Source organism: Prionailurus bengalensis, chromosome D4, assembly GCF_016509475.1.
Source record: "Prionailurus bengalensis isolate Pbe53 chromosome D4, Fcat_Pben_1.1_paternal_pri, whole genome shotgun sequence".
NCBI classification, from domain to species: Eukaryota; Metazoa; Chordata; class Mammalia; order Carnivora; family Felidae; genus Prionailurus; species Prionailurus bengalensis.
The window spans coordinates 44,450,856-44,472,322 of NC_057359.1; the positions used below are offsets into that span (position 1 = coordinate 44,450,856).

Consider the following 21,467-nt stretch of genomic DNA (forward strand, 5'->3'; position numbering starts at 1 on the left):
CACGGACCGCGAGATCGTGACCTGGCTGAAGTCGGACGCTTAACCGACTGCGCCACCCAGGCGCCCCTGTCTGGCCTTTTACAGATATCCAAAATATTGGATATTTATTGAATGGATGGATGGATGGATGGATGGATGGAAAATCAATGCTTTCCTAATTGAACACTTTTTTTCTGATTTTAGATAAGCAGTCTACATTCTCAGCTAATCCCTTTGCTTTCAGGGTTGGAAGAAGAGAGAGAAAAGAGAACAACAACAACAACAACAACAACAAACAGGAAAAGGGAAAAGGAGATGAGGTGTATTTATACAAGTTCTCCGGTCTCCTACTTCCTTCTCTCACTTTAGTATTGATGCCACAATTGTGAATTTTGCTTTTCAAATGGACCTTGATAATACTTTCTGGGAAATGACTTGAGTATGCCATGTTCAAGACCAATGACCAATGTATTAATGCTTCAAGATTTAGGAATATTCAGGGAAGTTGCAACTAACTTTGTTCAGTGAGAGCATACACACTTTCTCTTTGTAACATCTTCATTGAAAACCCACATAAATTTGTATACTGCGAAGCCCTAAAGATGAAATAATTTTTTTTAAAATTTCCTATGAGGTAGTGCTGGTAAATTTACAGTTATTTCAACCCCATGAAGAAGTAGACATCATCACATTCCTCATGAAAAGCTCCAGCAAGAGCCATTGGCATGGTTTGAATATAAACATCTAGCAGCTAAATGACTTTATCAAGCTACAATCCCTGTGCTCAGCGATTTAGAGGAAATCAGCAGCTTACCCAAAGTTTTTTTTTTCTTTTTGCTGAGCAATTGGGGGCCAAAAATAAAACACTATTACATCAAACTGCAGACAAACAAAAATCTGAATACATTCGCTATCTTCTCAGGGCATTTCTGTACCTAATGAGCACAGCTGAGCCCAAAGGCGTCAAGATGTTTCTTGCCATTAGGCAATGGGGTGGAGGATTATCCAATAATTCCTGGTGGGCATTGTCGGTTCTTCTGGGTAAAATAGGAAGAAGGTCAAAAGAGGATGCAAATGTTTTTTAATCAATGGAAGAGAGAAGTGATACATTCCTCTGACCTTTTCGATTGCTGGGAAGATATATTATCTGCATTAATTAGCATGTTGAAGAATTCCTTCTGGATTGCCAAGTGCCTTCCTGTGAGTAGTGGGGAATATGTTTGTAACATGATGTACAGCAATCTGTCATAAAGAGCCAATTTTTTGGACTTTGTCTCTGAGTACACGTGAAATGTGAAATAGCTTTGCCAGTTATGTTGCGTTAGTCTTTCTAATTGGAGGAAAAGGTTAACATTTGTGTAACGACATCGGTGCACAGGGCTTAGGTTTTGAAATGCCAGTTTGCTTAGGATACTGGGTGTTGTTAAAAGGAAATGCTTTGGGAGGTAATATAAATCATTATCATCTCTAGCATAGTTATCACTTGTTGAACGCTAAACAAATTATTTCATTTAATTCTTGGAGGGAAGTACGGCTGGCCTCATCCCCATTTTTTGTTTTTGTTTTGTTTTGTTTTGTTTTGTTTGTTTTAGAGAGAGTGTGTGAGCAGAGGAGAGGAGCGGGGGGGGCGGGGAGAGAGAGTGAGAGAATCTTAAGCAGTCTCCACACTCAGCATGGAGCCGCCCTCGATCCCATGATCCTGAGACCATGACCTGAGCTGAAATTAAGAATCAGACACTCAACTGACTGAGCCCCCCAGGTGTCCCAGTATCATCACCATTTAACAGATAATGAAAATGAAGGATTGGAGAGATTGGGTAATGTGCCTCTAAATCACAAAAGATGGTTAAGTCAGGATTTGAACCTAGGTCAGTCTGACTCCCAGAGCCAATATACTATACCACACTTCAGTACTCCCTCGGCTTTTTTCTTTCTAACTGGGTGCTATTGTGAGGGTTACTTAGCTTTTCTCTGCCTCACTTTCCTTGTCTGTAGAAGGGAACAAGAATAATTTTGTGTTATTGGCATTATGAGGATTGAATTATATAGTGGATATAAGGGGTGCCTGGATGGCTCAGTCGGTTAAGTGGCTGTCTTCGGCTCAGGTTATGACCTCACAGTTCATGAGTTCGAGCCCCACCTCGGGCTCTGTGCTGACAGCTCAGAGCCTGGAGCTTGCTTCAGACTCCGTGTCTCCCTCTCTCTCTGCCCCTCCCCCGCTCACGCTCTGTCTCTCTCTCAAAAATAAGCATTAAAAAAAATAATACATAGTGGATATAAAACTTTCAGCAAAATGCCTTATTACACATACCATGCTATTATTATTCTCTTAAATTGTCACATTCAGGGGTTGGGAAGAATATAATTATCACCCCTCTTCTCATTTGGTGAGGAGGAGGAATAACTGAGTAAATGTTATTTATTGCCAACAGAGCTCACATTCACGGTCCTAGAATGCCAGAACTTGGAAGACTCCATGTTAAGCCTTCTTTGTAATTACTGCTGAAGAGACTAAGACCCAAGGAGCCAAGTCATGTTTGGGGTCTGAGACTGGGAGAACCATGACCTCGGTGAAACCATTTTGCAAAGCCACTGGTGAGCCTCTCCATGTGAGCAGAATGAACTCTTAGCTACCCTTCTGTTTGTATTTCTTTGTTTGAATTTGCCATCATATGAACAATTAGTTATCAGTCAAAATATGCTATGTCTAACATCTTTCTTTCCATTTCTAAATGTAAAAAATGAAACTTCTCCTTTCTGAAAGCCTAAAAATCTGTAACCAGTGAAAACTTAACACTTTTTTTCTGAAGTACATTAAAAGAAGCATAGTACAGAATACTTTTAAAAACCAATTTGAGAGAGCAAACCCAGAGTAACCACAACATTATTTTGATATATATTATTTAAAGCTATGTGTTTTATAAAGGTATTCACTTTTACCTTGCAAGTCCTGTAAGTAAGTATTAAAGACAAAAATTCTCCGGGCACCTGGGTGGCTTAGCCAGTTAAGCGTCTGACTTCGGCTTAGGTCATGATCTCGCAGTTCACGAGTCTGAGCCCCACGTTGGGCTCTGTGCTGACAGCTCAGAGCCTGGAACCTGCTTCAGATTCTCTGTATCTCTCTCTCTGCCCCTTCCTTGCTCGCACTCTCTCTGTCTCTCTCAAAAAAAAAAAAATTAAAAAATTATATTTGAATAAAAAAAAAGCAAGAATTCGCAGTTAAAATGGGCAACAAACACATGTCCTCATTACATTTGATTTCTAAACATTGGTCACAAGATGGAAAGGGCCTGAGATTTGAGTCAATTATGTTCTCAACACTATAAAATATTCTCATTTTATCACCACCAAGCCCAGGAGGTGAATATAATTTTGAAATGAGACAATGAAGTCTCAGAGAGGTTTAGTAATTAATTTACTGAACATTATAGAGCTACAAGGGGCAAAGCGGAAATTAGAACCCGAGTCTTTATGATCCCTGACGCTCAATGTTTTTCAAGTCTAGATTGCTTTGAACAAAGTTTTATCACACGTGTTATTACAGTCCGGTCAGGAAAAGAGGAACTACGTATTTTGGAGATCGTGACTTGAGTCAAGGACTTACAGCTTGCGTGACTGTGGGCGGTTGTAACAGGAAGGCCTGGTGGGAGGTGGGGGGCTTGGGGCGTGGGTGTCACAGGGTCAGAGAACGATCTCTAGGCACTTTCTCTGAAGCACGGCTACGCGTGCCGAAAGTTAGAGTTGGCGGGAGAATCTAAGTGGTGTGGTGCCTCTGGTTGCCAGAGTGGGATGGCAGAGAAGAAGCTCGTGGAAGGGTCTGTGGAAGCTGCCACCACCAAGTCTGCAGCCGGGCACGTGGTGCTCATTCTTACACACAGCCCGGGGCGTGTGTGATAGCACGCTTCTGGCAGAAGGCGCGACCTCAGCAGCTGAAGAACAGGAGCCCTCGTGATCTCTGGCGTTGGATCTTGTCAGCCCCATCCCGCACTGCTGCCTTTCCACCTTCTCCTTCAGCACTTCAGACGGTCTTTGTCTGGTGTGTTGTGTGTAAGGATCCAAAGAGATTCAGGATGGGACAGCGTCGAGGGCGGTGCCCGGCCCCAAACAGACGATCAGTTACCACTCTGCTTCTAGGTCGCAAACAACAGAACCTCCTTCAGCCGGTTGAAGCAGAGGATAAGTTTATTCCAGGTTATTAGGTAGCTCAGAGAATATCCGGCAGGGTTAGGGCAGAAGCAACATCAAACCACCCATGGGTCTGTCCCGGAAGCGGCCCTGTTGCAGCCTTTTCTAGGCACAGACACTGTAACAGGCACACTGATGTCGGGCCCTGGATTCCAGAGTTGCCGCCACGGTTTTCCCAGAAACAGAGGCCTCTGGTATTAGCCGGTATATGTTTCACGCTCCTGTATTCTCACCCTGCTTTCTTCCAAACAAAAGTTTTTTTTTTTTTTATTTTAAATTTTTTTTTCAACGTTTATTTATTTTTGGGACAGAGAGAGACAGAGCATGAATGGGGGAGGGACAGAGAGAGAGGGAGACACAGAATCGGAAGCAGGCTCCAGGCTCTGAGCCATCAGCCCAGAGCCTGACGCGGGGCTCGAACTCACGGACCGCAAGATCGTGACCTGGCTGAAGTCGGACGCTTAACCGACTGCGCCACCCAGGCGCCCCAAAAGTTTTTAAGTTTATTTGTTTATTTTGGGAAAGACAGAGAGAGCAAGTGGGGGAGAGATGGAGAGAGAGAGAGAGAGAAAGAGAGAAACCCAAGGAGGGTTTCTCTCCCAGCACTGACAGTGCAGAGCCCAATGTGGGGCTTGAACTCACAAACTGTGAGGTCATGACCTGAACAGAAACTAAGAGTTGGCCGCTTAACCCACTGAGCCACCCAGGCACCCCTCCCCCAGTTTCTTCTAAATCGAATCTCACATGGGTGTGTCTGACCAGCAGAGCCTAGAACCCACACCTATGCCCTTATTGCAAGGGAGGCTGGGAAAGCAAGGGAGAGAAAGGGAAAATTTGTCTAAGACTGATTCTCTTGGCAGGTTGCCTTCTTGACCGTGAGTGCCTTCCCTGAATATTTGCTGGGAACTGAATATAGCCCAGTGGCTTAAGGCAGTCAATTCTGGTCAACCTTGAGGCTCAGACCCCAGCATTCTGATCATGCAGTAGAAAGACTGCTACCTCTGCGGTCTTGAATGGTGCTTGGTTGTTGGGGTTCAATCAATAGTTGACTCCGTCATACAACTTGATCTCCAGCTTCTACTTTGTACTAGAAGAAGGCCTGATGTTCCCCAAAGCCATGAAAGGTCAGGGTAGGGTGAGAGCCAGTTTTCTGCCGTGCCATATTACTATGGTACCCTGACCCCTAATTACCCGATGAGAGGGGCCAATGCCTCTCTTAATCATGTAGCTCGTAAGCCTCGTGGCCCAAGATTAAGGTCACTCTCTGGGATTCTGCTGCCTGGCCTCATTAGATCTCTGAGCGATGCCTTAGAACTGCTAAAAAACAAACTGAGGTATACTAAACATGTTTGAGAGTTCATTTGAGCAAAAATTTACTTGAATTGGGTGGTACCAAGTCAGAAGTGAATAGGAGTGCTCTGCCCACAGGAGCCAGGGGAAAAACTTAATAGAGAAAGTGTGGAAATTATTTGATTGGCTATAGCTTAAAGCCTACTTGGCTGTTTGTGATTGGCTGTCTTTAGTGTTTTGATTTCATAACCTTGTGGCATTTGTAAAGGTAAGATTTAGATTCTGCTTGGCTTATCTTGGCCACCAAGGTGTTAGAGCCACTTTCCTCTAATGGCTCTCTTGTTTAATGAGTTTAACAGGATGCAGTGGGTAATAGGGACCAGTGTACCAGCTACTGCTTCTATTTTTGTGAGGTCCATTCACTTACTCATTAGGTTAGTCCTTGTGTATGTATGTTGACTGGAATTTTCCCTTTTTGTACAAGTGCAAACATCTGGTTTTCACCTTTGGGAGGGTAGGACTCTTAATATGGAAAATCACCCAAATATAAGAAAGGTGTTCAGAGATGCTGGGTGGCCACAAAGCTTGACAGGTACCTATTACCCTAATAAGTGCTAATTCATAATTAATTCCTCTTCTGTCTTCCTTGCTGGTATATTGCTGGTGGACTCCATTACTTTAAGAGAGTAGATTTTGACATCAGGCATGCCCGTGCAGGCTTGGGTCCCAGTTCTGCTACTGCTAAAGCCATGTGGCCTTGGGAAGTTAAGATGATATCTTATGAGTCTCAGTCACCCATTTGTGAAGTAAAGCCTATTAGGAAGGCTTCTCTCAAAGGGCAATTGTTACGATTAAATGAAAGTATGCAAAAATCTTACCAATATGTCAAGCACACAAGAGACATATGAGAAATGCCAGCAATTCATCAAGGAAAGGAATTCTGTTCTGCTCTTGATTTTTTAGGACTCAACCTGATGCCAGTCCATTTTATTATCTTGCTAACATTACTTAGTTTGCTAACAAACAAACAGATAGACAAATTGCTAACAAAAACTTAGTTCCAGTGACAATTCTGGGAAATCTACTCTTCACCAAGAGAAGGGTAGGGAAGAGAGAAAGGACTGGAAAAATATGTAAGGCTCATGGAGGTTCACTCCTATGTATCACAGGTAGACAACAAGCTTCCTCAATTTGAAATTCCAAAAGTGCGAGGCAGCGTGGTGCCAGGGAAAAGTGGGCCTGGGGGTCACAATCCGTTGTTGGATTCCAACATTCCTTTATACTACCTGTGGGACCTTTGGCACTGACACTTGAGATCCACTCACTTGTTCCTTCAGCCAGTCACTCAGTCGACAAATGCTTATTGATCCTGTACTGTATGCCAGACTGTGGACTAGTGTGAACAGTACAGACACTTTGGTAAGCGAGACAGACATGGTGGCAAATACTCCTGATCCACTGTGAATGGTGTCATAATAGAGGTGCTTACAAGATACAGCAGTGGCACATAATGGAGAACTTGAGTCTTCCTGGGCACAGGGAAGGACTCAGAGAAGGCTGTCCCGAGTAGGCAGCATTAGAGCTGGGTTTTAAAAACTGAGTAGGAGGGGTGCCTGGGTGGCTCAGTTGGTTGGGTGACCAACTTCAGCTCAAGTCATGATCTTGCAGTTTGTGAGTTCGAGCCCTGCATCAGGCTCTGCGCTGACAGCTAGGAGCCTGGAGCCTGCTTTGGATTCTGTGTCTCCTCCTCTCTCTGCCCCTCTCCTGCTCACATTCTGTGTCTCTCTGTCTCTCAATAATAAATAAACATTTAAAAAAATTTTAAAAATAAAATAAAATAAAATAAAATAAAAACTGAGTAGGAATTTTCAAAGCAGACAGTGGGGAAAGGACATTCCAGACAAGGAGAAAAGACTTTCCCCTTACAACAGAGTAATCTTGACCTTACAGAAATCAGAGGGCCTAGAAAATCAATAATCAGATATTTTTTAATGGGTAAAGCCTTTAACAATGAAAAGCTCCTTATCATCACCAACAATGATATCCCGGGTACCACCAGAGCTGTGAAGCGTCAGTTCACAGGATCTGGCCCAGGCAGAACAGGTGCACTCTCTATTGAATGAAGGCTCACACTGGAAGAGGATATTGATTGGGTCACTTGCCCTGGTCTCTGGACCTGTCACACTCCTATTGTAGATATCATAATATCAGTCAACATTATAGTGGAGAGCTGGGTCTCTAAAATGGGCTAGATTCCTAAAACAGGACAAGAATATGAGGTAAGGTAATCACTCTATTACAATTAAGTCAGAAGGGAAGGAGGAACAGAAATGGGCTATGTGAATTAGCATTTATGAGATGAATAATATAGTTTTAACGTATCTGATATAGTAAGCCAATATAGTTTTATTTCCTCCCTAAATCATGGTCCCTTACAACTTTTGCCTCCATGGCTAAGCCTTAAGGCTCGCTGTTTCAGGAAAAGAGAGAACCAGTTCTACCTAGGAAAAAGAGCCAGTGGGCCTCAGAGTCTATACCAATATATGATTCCTGTCGCATTTAAGTTTCAGAAGCTTTGATCTAGAAGACATTGTGTGAATCCAAGGGCTCTGTCCTTTACATGAGCTACATACCACGATCATCCTCTATTGCCACATGCTCTCTTAGGGAAGAGCAAAAGAAGGGTCAAGAATGTGAAAGACTCAGCATTATCCAAAGTAGACTCAGTTATCTGCAGAGACTTTCTTTTTTATTATTATAATTTTTAAATATTTATTTATTTATTTATTTATTTATTTATTTATGAGAGAGACACACACAGAGTGTGAGCAGGGGAAGAACAGAGAGAGAGAGGGAGACATAGGATCCAAAGCAGGCTCCAGGCTCTGAGCTGTCAGCACAGAGCCCGACGCAGGGCTTGAACCCATGAACTGCGAGATCATGACCTGAGCGAGCTGAAGTCAGCTGCTTAACCAACTGAGCCACCCAGGCGCCCCTCTGAGTTCTTGAATTGGATTGAGTTTCCTGGATTGGAAAACTGGCCCCCTAAGATTAAATCAAGATAGAAAATAATGGAAGTACATTTGCTTTGATCGGTGCCCTCTGAGGGGCATGGTTGTCGATTTTTGTATTAGTCATGATTCTTTCTCACTCAAGACCAGATGAGTAGTAGACACCTTGTGTGGTTTCCCATTTGCTGTTGCCTCCTGCTCACTTCTTTTCATAGTCTTTTGTGCGTTTAACTTTTTTGACTCACCTCCAAATGAGTGAATCCACGAGTCTATGACATGAAATATTTTTATAAATTTGCATAGCAGGAGACCCAGCTTAAAGCCAGGCTTTTTTTCTCTGCCCTCAGATCCAGTCAGGCCTGGACATGTCTGCACAGCTGATAGAAAAGACTGGCAGACTCTATTCACTTGAGGGACCATAAATCCTCATAATAATGAACTCACCTTAAGGGAAAAGAGTAGAGGTAAAGGAAAGAAGGATCACTGAGTTTCACAGCATATATATATATATATATATATATATATATAGCAAGTCTTGAATTAGGCTTTTTTTGTACAGTTTCTGAAATTTTTGAACATTTTATTTAATAGATAAAGCACCAGGCCTCAAATTAGATTTTGAGTTAAGACTTGTTTGAGGGGCTCCTGGGTGGCTCAGTTGTTTAAGCGTCTGACTTCAGCTCAGGTCATGATCTCACGGTCCATGAGTTTGAGCCCCGCGTCAGACTGTGTGCTGACAGCTCAGAGCCTGGAGCCTGCTTCAGATTCTGTATCTCCCTCTCTCTCTCTGCCCCTCCCCTGCTCATGCTCTGTCTCTCTACTCAACCCCCTCCACACACACACACACACACACACACACACACCCTTGCTTTGCAGCACATTCGGTGACTGCTTTGCTTTTTATTTTATATCATTCTGCATCTTTTATTTTTAGCTATATGCATGTATTATTTTATGTTAAAATAAACTGTCACACATAGACACACACATAGTGCCAGGTTTGTGGCTCTCAATTTTACTCAGAGGGGCACAAGTCAGAATCGGACAGGGAAGGAAGGAAAAGCCTAGTTCTTCTGGCTCAGTTGGTTCAAGGACAGTAATGCAGCATCAGAAAGAAGGAGTTATCGGTCAGATCGCCTCTTACTACATCAATGTTATGCGAGCCCATCGGGCATAATCTCCTTCAACTTCAACAGTATTTTCTCTGCAAACACTTGTATTTGTTACCCATCTTCAGCAACTTTTCTCTTGTCTCGGAACATGTGATGTTGTACCTTTGGTCAAATACCTGCACCCTGACCCTATCCCTTCCCACCTGTTTAGGTACTTTGCTATTGTCAGGGAGGAAAAGCTTTTCCTCTACCCCTCTTAGGCTCAGTGTCTGGAGGCCTGCAAAATAAACTGACAAAAGACAAATTAACAGGGGTAAGGTACAATATTTTATTAATAATTACTTGCACAAGAGTTCATGGAAGAGAAGTGAAATTCAAGGAAGGTATTGGACTCAGAGGCTTATATACCATTTTAATGAAGCAAAGGAGGTTTGAGCATCAAGAGACCATTAAACAGGGTGGAATGAAATATGCAGAGGAATTAATGGAAGATAAAGGTTATTTTAGTAGTGAGTTCATGAAAACTCATCTTGGTGTTGACTGTCTATCTCTGATGGTAAGAATTGCCCTTCTGTTCCCGGTGGTGGTAGTGGCACCTTCCCAAAGAGAAATTTATGTCCTGCTTTTTGGGCAGATAAGAAGAGGGCAGAGAACTCTTCCTGCAGCCGCTGATTCTCAGTTGCCTTCAGCTCGAAATAATCCTTAGGCCAATGTGGCATATTTGGATCTTCTTCACTGTATCGAGCATACCTTCCCTCCGTTATAACTTCACTTCCTCCCCAAGTTGCTTCTTCCTCTCTTCTTGTGAACATGCTCAAATCCTTCTCATCTAAGGATCCATCCTTCCCCTGGTCCTTCCACATTCATTTAAAATAATATTTATTCAGGGCTTATTAGCACAGCAATGATATAGGTGTTGAGGATGTGGTGGGGGAATAATACAGACACAGTCCTTGTCTTCCTGAAACGTACAGTCCATTGCCCACATCCCCCTCTAGCTGCCATCCAATCTCATTTCCTTTTCATCCAAACCTCAGAGTAATCTACTCTGCCTGCTCTTCCTCTCTTCTTAAATAAGTGCCATCCTATCATCCAAACCACAAACCTAGGAACTGACCTCAGTTTCCTCCTGCTCTTCATACCACACATCACCAAATGCAGGTGGCGTTACCTACATTTTTTTTTTAATGATTCCCTTTTTCCGTCCCTACCATCATGTTTCTAGACTGGCCTCGACCATGTCTTGCTCATCAGTGGTCATTATAACTCGTCCTCCTGTCTCTGGATTCAGCTCCATTAAATCCCTCCTCCAGAAGTGAACTGTAGAGGTCACTCCTATGCTTTCAGCCCCTCAAAGACTCCCCATTTCCTATAGGATAAAGTCCAGGTTCCCCAGTGGGGGCTCACACCTTTGTCACCACCTTCATCTCCAATCTCATATCCCTGATGAGGAGGTGTCCTTGCAGGTTTCCACATATAACATATTCAGTATTTGTAAGTGTTTGAGCTCATAACGGCCGCGCACGTCCTTTCTTGGGTTCTTCTTGCCCACCGACCCCTGGCTATGTTTACCAGCAAATGTCTCTAGTTTCATTTTTCAAGACTCAGCTTTTTGCTACCTACTCTAAAAAACCTTTCCCCTTCCTGAAGGGAGAGATGGGTGCCTTTCCTTTATGCTTCCAAAGTGGCTGTGTATGTCTATTCATCACTATGCTGTTATTTTATAACTGTTCATTCTTTCTCACCAAGCGTTGAACTTCTTTAGAAAAATGTTTGGAGCATGGTAGGAACTCAATAAATATTTGTGGAATGAGGCATGATCTGAGCTTTTCTATCACTAGATGAATTTCCTGGGGCTATGGACATGGAACTTAATCCTATCTGGTTTTATTCCATAGCGTCATTGGATAACCTGCATTTCCACCAAGAGATGAGATGTTAATGGCTCTACCTTAGCCTTCCACTCACTGCTTCACTAAGCCTGTTCTGTGGTGGGAAATACTTCACCCATGGCAATAAAAAAAAAAAAAAAACCCATGATATGCACATTCATTATCACTTAAAATTTTTTTTTATTTTAGAGAGAGAGCACCTGCATGAGCAAGAGCGAGGGGGAGAGAGGGGGGTGGGCAGAAGGGCTCAATTCCACAACCTTGGGATGACAACCTGAGCTGCAATCAACAAGGGTCGGATGCTCAACCGACTGAGCCACCCAAGCACTCCGTTATCTCTTGTTTTTAATTCCTGCCTAGATCTTATCCCAGCACACTGGCTTCTCTTCCCATTGTGAATAAAAGCAGACATTTATGGGTGAATTTGGGGGTGAAGCAAACAGATATAGGTAAACGTGAGAAAGAAACCACATGTGCTAACATGCCCTTGAGCCTTTCAGTGTCCGAGACCTAAGGTTGTATTTGTCCACTTACCAAAATAATTTGATATACATGTGTATTTACATTTTAAGCATCCTTTTAAAGCCACCTCATAGCTTCACAGAATGAGGATCCTTCACTATGGAGTGTCATGAAAATATTCAAATCCCCAGTGCAAGGACTGAGGCCAGCAGTCACATGGTGGGTTAACCCTCTGTGGAAACCCACATCCTCCTTACATGTGTGCAGATGCAAATGTTCTAGCTGGAAAAGACCTTAGGGACCATTTTGGTGAACTCTCACTGAGCCCTTTAGAGGTTTCAGACCATGTTCTCAGATATTAGTCCAGAGACAGTACTGAGAAGTGGTACGTCCCAGAAAAAGGATTACCAGGATGAATTTGCTGTTCCCATCTCATCAGCAGGAATGTGACCGAGGTGTGGGTCGGAAATCAATGGTTGCGGTAAGTTGCCAAGTTATCCCCCTCTTTTCCACTGGATTCAGCGGGGACCCTCGCTCTGCCACAGAAGTTTCTTGCCATTCTCTCCACCTTCATGCTACTCACAAGTTGGATGAAGAAATCACCCTTGTTTACATCCACACAGTTTATAAAAAGTTCACAAAGACAAGACTGCACTGGATCCTCTTAGCCCACATGAGAGTTCCTTGTGTTGGACATCCTCCCATTAACTAGTGTCCCTTTGAGGGTCTATATTGCCTGTTTGATAATCTTCCCATCTGAATTTTATCCAGTCTTTCTTCTCTATCTTGACCCAAATGGTGTCATGAAAGGTGTCAAATGCTGACACCCAGAACACTGTATCTACCTTCTCCCTGCAATTTGCAGGCTTGTGAAGCTATCAGAAAAGCCTTTTTAAAAATTAAGATGAAGGGCACCTGGGTGCCTCGGTTGTTTAAGCATCTGACGCTTGATCTTGGCTCAGGTCATGATCTCATGTTTCATGAGTTCAAGCCTCACATTGGGCTCTGCGCTGACAGCATGGATCCTGCTTAGAATTCTCTTTCTCTCTCCCTTGCTCTCTCTCCCTCTGTGCCTCCTCCCAGAGCGCACACACGCACTCCCTCTTGTTCTCAAAATAAATAAACATAAAAATATCTGTTCATTTCAACTTAAAAAAATTAGATGAAACATTAATTAATTAATTAATTAATTAATTTTTTTCAACGTTTATTTATTTTTTTTGGGACAGAGAGAGACAGAGCATGAACGGGGAAGGGGCAGAGAGAGAGGGAGACACAGAATCAGAAACAGGCTCCAGGCTCTGAGCCATCAGCCCAGAGCCTGACGCGGGGCTCAAACTCACCGACCGCGAGATCGTGACCTGGCTGAAGTCGGATGCTTAACCGACTGCGCCACCCAGGCGCCCCTATTTATTTATTTTTAAATTTACATCCAAGTTAGTTAGCATATAGTGCAATAATGATTTCAGGAGTAGATTCCAACGATTCATCCCCTATGTATAACACCCAGTGCTCATCCCAACAAGTGTCTTCCTTAATGCCCTTTGCCCATTTAGCCCATCCGCCCACCCATAACCCCTTGAACAACCTTCAGTTTCTTCTCTGTATTTAAGGGTCTCTTAGGTTTTGTCCTCCTCCTTGTTTTTATATTATTTTTGCTTCTCTTCCCTTTTGTTCATCTGTTCTGTCTTAAAGTCCTCATATGAGGGAAGTTATATATTTGTCTTTCTCTGACTGACTTACTTCACTTAGCATAATACATTCCAGTTCTATCCACTGTTGCAAATGACAAGATTTCATTCTTTTTGATTGCTGAGTAATACTCCAATGTATGTATGTGTGTGTATATATATATATATATATATATATATATATACACCACCTCTTCTTCATCCATTCATCGTAAACTTTTTTATTTTTCACGAAAAAAATTTTTTTAACATTTATTCATTTTTGAGAGAGAGACAGAGCATCAGTGGGGGAGGGACAGAGAGAGTGAGAGATACAGAATCCGAAGCAGGCTCCAGGCTCTGAACTGTCTGCACAGAGCCCAACACAGGGCTCGAACTCATGGACTGCGAGATCATGACCTGAGCTGAAGTGAGACATGTAACTGACTGAGCCACCCAGGCGCCCCTGGAAACTTTTTTATTTCTTAATATTCTGTCCTTCACAGTCTCTACCTGTCTCTCTTGGGTTTTTTCATATCTCTCTGACAATTACTTCTGTCATTCATTGGCTCTTTCCCTCTGTTTCTTGTAGCCCAGTTTTTATCACTTCTACATACTCTCCCCTGGTTGTCTCCTCTAGACTGATCGACCTCAAATACCATCTATTTGCTAATGACTCCAAAATCTACAGCCACCCTGTCCAAAAGGCAGGTCCCATATCCTCAGCTACACCAGGTGTTTGGCCACAACCTCGTATCAGAGATGCAGTCACTTTCTGTCTGCCAACGCCCCCTTCCCACAGCCCCTGGTGGGAAGCCATGCAGATCACTATGTGACCTCTTCCCTCAGCCCATCACTGATTTTACCCGAGTGGCTACCTGCTCTAAGCCAGTTCAGTGAGACTCCCTTTCCTGGAAACCCTCTGCCAGAGAGGCCTGCACCTGTAATGTGATACAGGGCTTGAGACCCTATCCTGTTGTCAAATTTGCAGAGGAAGCCCATATAGAGAGAGAATCCGGAGAATGGGCAGATGTGCAAAGTGAGGCAAAGCAAAGTGCCGTAGGATTTCAGAGAGAGCAAGATGGAGCAGGTGGTTGGCTAAGATGTTTCTGGTGCTGATGAGACCTTGCTCTGTCGCCCTCATTGTATTTCATGAAATTCAATCTTTCATTTCTCAAATACTGTTTGACAACCTACTTACATCAGGAACTTTGCTGTGGACAAGACATGCTTTGCTGAATAAGAAAAATGTGGTCTCTGACCTCATAAATCTTACTTGAATCTTTGTTCTCAGTAAATTCCCCGTTACTTGCACATGTTTGAGTGAGTTTGTTTCTTGCAGTCCAGGGATCCATGATCAGTATATAACTTAATTCTAAATATGCCCCAAATAAAACTTGTGATCCTCACTATGCTGGCTCCTTCTCCAGAAAGCCTCATCTTGGTCTGCGGTATGGTCGGGACACCCTTGTTTTCAAAATCTTTATATTTGCGTTTATTCCTCCTCTGCTTAATACACATCCATTTGATTGCCAGATACTTTGGATTCAACTTCAAAATATCCTTTCCTTTAGATACTCCTTTTTATCCTGCCTCAAAGTAGATCCCTGACACTTCTCACCCGCAATGTTTAAGCCACCTTTCATCAGGTCCACCTGTTGACAATCTGTCCCTACACTAGCTCATCCTCATGATGTCACAACACCCCTAAGTCCCATTTGTCATCTTGACACCCACCCGCAAACATGTCCATTGCTTCCTCTTTGCTCCAAGGACCAAGTACAGACTCCTTATATGAGGCCCTACATGACCTGCTCCCAAATTTGTCTCCCTTGTTCTCTCCCACAACTTGTATTCCAGTAACTTCCAACCACATTAAACATCTAGCATTTTCTGAGCTTGCATTTTTCCAGTACACATTTCATTCTGCCTAAAAAGCCTTTTCCCATATATCTGGTAAACTCAACCTTTAGGACAAGCTCAAGCATCTCTTCTGATGTAGGCAGAAGAAATGTTCTCTTAAGGGTTTCTGTCCACCCCTCAGAGACTCTGCAATTTAGAAAGGGGTGAGAAGAGATAATAGCAATAATAATTCCCTTGTAACTATACCTTGTGGATACCAAGATTATCCCAGTTGAACCATATAACACCTCAGGCAGTTGAGACAGGAATGCATCCCATTTCATAGGTGAGAACATGGGCTTAAAGCAACAAATGTCCTGCCCAATGTCACGTGATCACTCAAAGATAGGACCCAGACTGTGGAGAGAGGTCTCTGCAAACTCCTGTCACATAAAAGGTCTGACTCCAAGTGCTTCAAGAGTGCTGCACACAGTTGACTTCAATTTTATCTAAAACATACATTTTAATAATTAAATTGATTTAGATAAAATTCTTATCACATGAAACTTAAGATTTTAATAATTATAAAGTGTACAATCCATTGGCTTTTAATGTTGTATAGCCATCACCACTACTAATTCCAGAGTATTTCCATCGCTCTCGCCCAAAGCATTATGCCTTCCAATTCTACTCTCCTATTCCTTGGAAATCACAGATCTATTTTTTGTCTCTATAGATGTGCCTATTCTGGATGTTTCGTGTGAATGGAAGCATATAATATTTGGCCTTTGTGTCTGGCTTCTTTCATTTAGCACAATATTTTCAAGGCTCATCTGTGTTATAGCATGCATCAGTACTTTTTTCATTTCATTTCATTTTGGCTATTGTGTATAATGTTTCTGTGAACATTCATATACAAGTTTTTGTGTGAACGTGTATTTTCACCTCTCTCAGGTATATTCCTAGGAGTGAAATTGTTGGGTCATGTGATAAATATTTAACTCTTGAGGAGCCATCAAGCTTTTTCCGTAGCACAGAATCAGTATGAGAAGTTTACAATATATGGGAATTCCAGTTTCTCAACATCCTCACCAACACTTGTTATGTTCCTTTTTAATTTTTTTAATGTAGCCATTCTAGTGAGTGGGAAGTAGTTTCTCATTGTGGTTTTTATTTGCCTTTTCCTAATTCCTAATGAACATTTTTCTCCTGTGCTTATTGACCATTTGTATAGCTGCTCTGCAGAATGTGTACTCAGATTTCTTGTCCATTTTTTAATTGGGTTGTTTGCCTTATTGTTGAGTTGTGAGAGTTTTTAAATATATTCTGGATACTTGATCCTTATATGATTATGATTGGCATATATTTTCTCCCATTCTGTGGGTTGTTTTTTCACTTTCTTGATAGTTTTCCTTGAGGCATAAAAGTTTTTAATTTTGATAAGGTCCGGGGTGCCTGGGTGGCTCAATTGGTTGAGCATGTGACTCTTGATTTTGGCTCAGGTCAAGATCCCAGGGTCATGGGATCGAGCCGGGCATCAGGCTCAACACTGAGCATGGAGACTGCTTAAGATTCTCTCTCTCTCTCTCTCTCTCTCTTTCTCTCTCTCTCTCTCTCTCCCCCCATCCCTTAGTTTTGTGCTCTCTCTCTCTAAAAAAAAAGGCAGTTTAATTTTCATAAAGTCCTATTTATCTATTTTTTCTTTTGTTGCTTGTGCTTTTGATGTCATATTTAAGAAACTGTTGCCTTTTCTAAGGTCACAAAACTATGTCAGGCTGTTTCCTTCTAAGAGTTTTATGGTTTTAGTTCTAATTTTTACATATGTCTTTAATCTATTTTGAGTTTATCTTCATAGATGGTGTGAGGTAGAGGTACACATTTATGTTTTTTGCATGTGGATAGCACCCAGTGTTGAAACACTATTCTTTCCCCCACTGGGTAGCCTTTGAACCCTCATAGCAAATGTATTGGCCATACACTTATAGCTTTATTTCTGGATTTGCAATGCTGTTCCACTGATGTGTACATGTATGCTTATGCCAGCACCATGCTGTTTTTATTACTATAGCTTTGTAGTTAGTTTTGAAATCAGGAAGTGTAAGAACTTTGTTCTTATTTATTTTAACAATTTAAAAGCATGTATATGTGCTTGATATATATATATATATATGTAATAAATTAAGATACATAGCTCTATACCTTGTTTTTTCCCAAATAGCATTAGATCATGAGCAATATCACATGCTATTAAATATTCTCAGAAAATGTCATTTTAATAGCTGTATTATTACTTATTCCTCTATAGCTGGACATGTAGGCTATTTCAAGTGTTTTTCTATCATAAATAATGATGAATTACACTTGCTTATAAAAAAGCCTTTTTGGGGTGGCTCAGTTGGTTAAACGTCTGACTCTTGAGTTCAGCTCAGGTCATGATTTCACCGTTCGTGACATTAGGCCTGCGGCGGGCTCTGTGCTGACAGCACTGAGCCCATTTGGGATTCTCTCGTCCTCTTTCTCCTCCTCCCCGACTTGCACATGCTTTCTCTCAAAAATAAACAAACATTTCAACAAAAGTCTTTTTGTACATCCCTAATACATTTCTTAGGATAGGTGCCTAGAAATGGAATTACAGCATCGAACTCTATGTTAAGACTTTGGGTTTTAATGGTTAGATTCTCTTATTACAGAGATTGTAACAATGTGCAATCCCACTGATGTATGAAAATGCCATACCTCACCAGACTGCCAACCCTGAATATTATCACTTTTTTAACATTTGCTAATTTAATAGAATGGTAGCGTTTTGTTTCTGTAGCCTTTTTTTCTTTCTCTTTTCTTTTTTTTGAGTCTAGTTGACACACAACATTACACTAATTTCAGGTGTGCAACTTAGTGATTTGACAAGTTGGCACATTATGCTATGTTTCTTACAAGTGCAGCTACCATCTGTCCTGTTATATCTCTATTACAATATCATCGATGGTATTCCTTACGCTCAGCTTTTGATTCCCATGACTTACTCATTCCGTAACTGGAGGCCTGTGTCTCCCTAGTTAGCCTTTTAAAAATGAATATTGAAGCTGAAGTTTTTGTATGTTATATTGGAGTTCCTCTGAACGTTTATATTCTATATCCATTATTCTGTGAAGATTTTGTATGTTTCCTAATGAATCATGTGAGTTCTGAGTTCATTATGGATGGACGCAGAGACTTTATCTGTCTTCTGTGTAGCAAATTTTCTTCTCTGTGTTCTGGATCTCCATTGAGTTGTAATCATGATATTCTTTGACTTTCTGGAGCTTCACGTTTTTTAAATCCAATCTTCCAAGTTTTCCTTTTTGTATTTTCTTTTGGGTTTGGGGTGTCTTTATTCACAAAAGGGCCGCCAAGATACCTGTATGTCTGTTTTCAGGTTTCGATCTCTTTCACCGCCTGGACTTTGCTGCAATATTGTCTTTAGGAAAGATTTGATTTGATTTTTTTTTCTAAAATTTTAGCCATGCTATTTTATTTATTATGGTCTTAAAATTTATAGCTGGTAGAGCTCATGTTCATTGATTATTCTTCCTTCTTATGGCCTTTTTTGCTATTTCATGTGTATTTTTGCCTTTAAATGAATTTTATCATCACACTGTCAAATATTTTAAAAATCCCATTGAGATTTGGATCTGAATTGCATTTAAACCTATAAGTTAATTTGACATATTTACAATATTTATTTTCCCACTCAAGAACATCATATTTTTCTCTATTTTTATGTGCCACGGCTAGGTTTTGCGATTCTTTTCATATAGATCATACCCATAAGCTTATCCCTAGAATTTTGGTTTGTCTTCTTAAATAGCGAACAGGACCTTTTTGTTGTTTTTCTATTTAAAGTATATTGTCATTGATATGCAATAAATATTTCAATTTATACTTTTGTCTCAACTCTGTACCTTGTTAGTTTTTCATAGATGCATTGTGGTTTTAAGGTTACATGATGTGATATTATTTGCATATAGTTACTATGTCATCTCTTCATTTTTAATAACTAGAATCTCTTTTCTTTTTCAAATAACGCAGTGTTCAGGGATGCCTGGATGGCTGAGTTGGTTGAGTGTCAGACTCTTGATTTTGGCTTAGGTCATGATCTTGGTTCATGAGATTGAGCTCTATGTCGGGTCTTTTTTTTTTTTTTTTAACTTTATTTTTTATTTTTTAAAATTTACATCCAAATTAGTTAGTATATAGTGAAGCAATGATTTCAGTAGATTCTTTAATGCTCCTTACCCATTTAACCCATCCCCCCTCCCACAACCCCTCCAGCAACCCTCAGTTTGTTCTCCATATTTATGAGTCTCTTTTGTTCTGTCCCCCTCCCTATTTTTATATTATTTTGTTTCCCTTCCCTTATGTTCATCTGTTTTGTCTCTTAAAGTCCTCATATGAGTAAAGTCATATGATTTTTGTCTTTATCTGACTAATTTCACTTAGCATAATACCCTCCAGTTCCATCCACGTAGTTGCAAATGGCAAGATTTCATTCTTTTTGATTGCCGAGTAATACTCCATTGTATATATATACCACATCTACTTTATGCATTCATCCATCGATGGACATTTGGGCTCTTTCCATACTTTGGCTATTGTTGATAGTGCTGCTATAAACATGAGGGTGTATGTGTCCCTTCGAAACAGTACACCTGTATCCCTTGGATAAATGCCTAGTAGTGCAATTGCTGGGTCGCAAGGTAGTTCTATTTTTAGTTTTTTGAGGAACCTCCATACCGTTTTCCACAGTGGCTGCACCAGCTTGCATTCCCACCAACAATGCAAAAGAGATCCTCTTTTTCCGCATCCTTGCCAACATCTGTTGTTGCCTGAGTTGTTAATGTTAGCCATTCTGACAGGTGCAAGGTGGTATCTTACTGTGGTTTTGATTTGTATTTCCCTGATGATAAGTGATGTTGAGCATTTTTTCATGTGTCAGTTGGCCATCTGGATGTTTTCTTTGGAGAAGTGTCTATTCATATCTTTTGCCCATTTCTTCACTGGATTATTTGTTTTTTGGGCGTTGAGTTTGATAAGTTCTTTATAGATTTTGGATACTAACCCTTTATCTGATATGTCATTTGCAAATATCTTCTCTCATTCTGTCGGTTGCCTTTTAGTTTTGCTGATTGTTTCCTTCGCTGTGCAGAAGCTTTTTATTTTGATAAGGTCCCGGTAGTTCATTTTTGCTTTTGTTTCTCTTGCCTCCAGAGACGTGTTGAGTAAGAAATTGCTGCGGGCAAGATCGAAGAGGTTTTTGCCTGCTTTCTCCTCAAGGATTTTGATGGCTTCCTGTCTTACATTGAGGTCTTTCATCCACTTTGAGTTTATTTTTGTGTATGGTGTAAGAAAGTGGTCCAGGTTCATTCTTCTGCATGTCGCTGTCCAGTTTTCCTAGCATCACTTGCTGAAGAGACTGTCTTTATTCCATTGGATATTCTTTCCTGCTTTGTCAAAGATTAGTTATCCATACGTTTGTGGGTCCATTTCTGGGTTCTCTATTCTATTCCATTGATCTGAGTGTTTGTTCTTGTGCCAGTACCATACTGTCTTGATGATTACAGCTTTGTAGTATAGCTTGAAGTCTGGCATTGTGATGCCTCCTGCTTTGGTTTTCTTTTTCAAGATTGCTTTGGCTATTCAGGGTCTTTTCTGGTTCCATACAAATTTTAGGATTATTTGTTCTAGCTCTGTGAAGAATGCTGGTGTTACTTTGATAGGGATTGCATTGAATATGTAGATTGCTTTGGGTAGTATCGACATTTTAACAACATTTGTTCTTCCTATGCAGGAGCATTGAATATGTAGATTGCTTTGGGTAGTATCGACATTTTAACAACATTTGTTCTTCCTATGCAGGAGCATGGAATCTTTTTCCATTTCTTTGTGTCTTCTTCAATTTCTTTCATCTGCTTTCTATAGTTTTCAGTGTATAGATTTTTCACCTCTTTGGTTAGATTTATTCCTAGGTATTTTATGGGTTTTGGT

At 41.2% G+C, this 21,467-nt stretch overlaps 1 long non-coding RNA gene across 1 annotated transcript; it reads left to right on the forward strand.

Annotated features, from left to right (window-relative positions):
- The first annotated feature begins 781 nt into the window (after window positions 1-781).
- LOC122474885 lies at window positions 782-2,817 on the forward strand. The gene is made up of 2 exons (XR_006295037.1): window positions 782-1,179; window positions 2,412-2,817. It is a non-coding gene; the product is annotated as an uncharacterized LOC122474885 (long non-coding RNA).
- The last annotated feature ends 18,650 nt before the right edge of the window (window positions 2,818-21,467 follow it).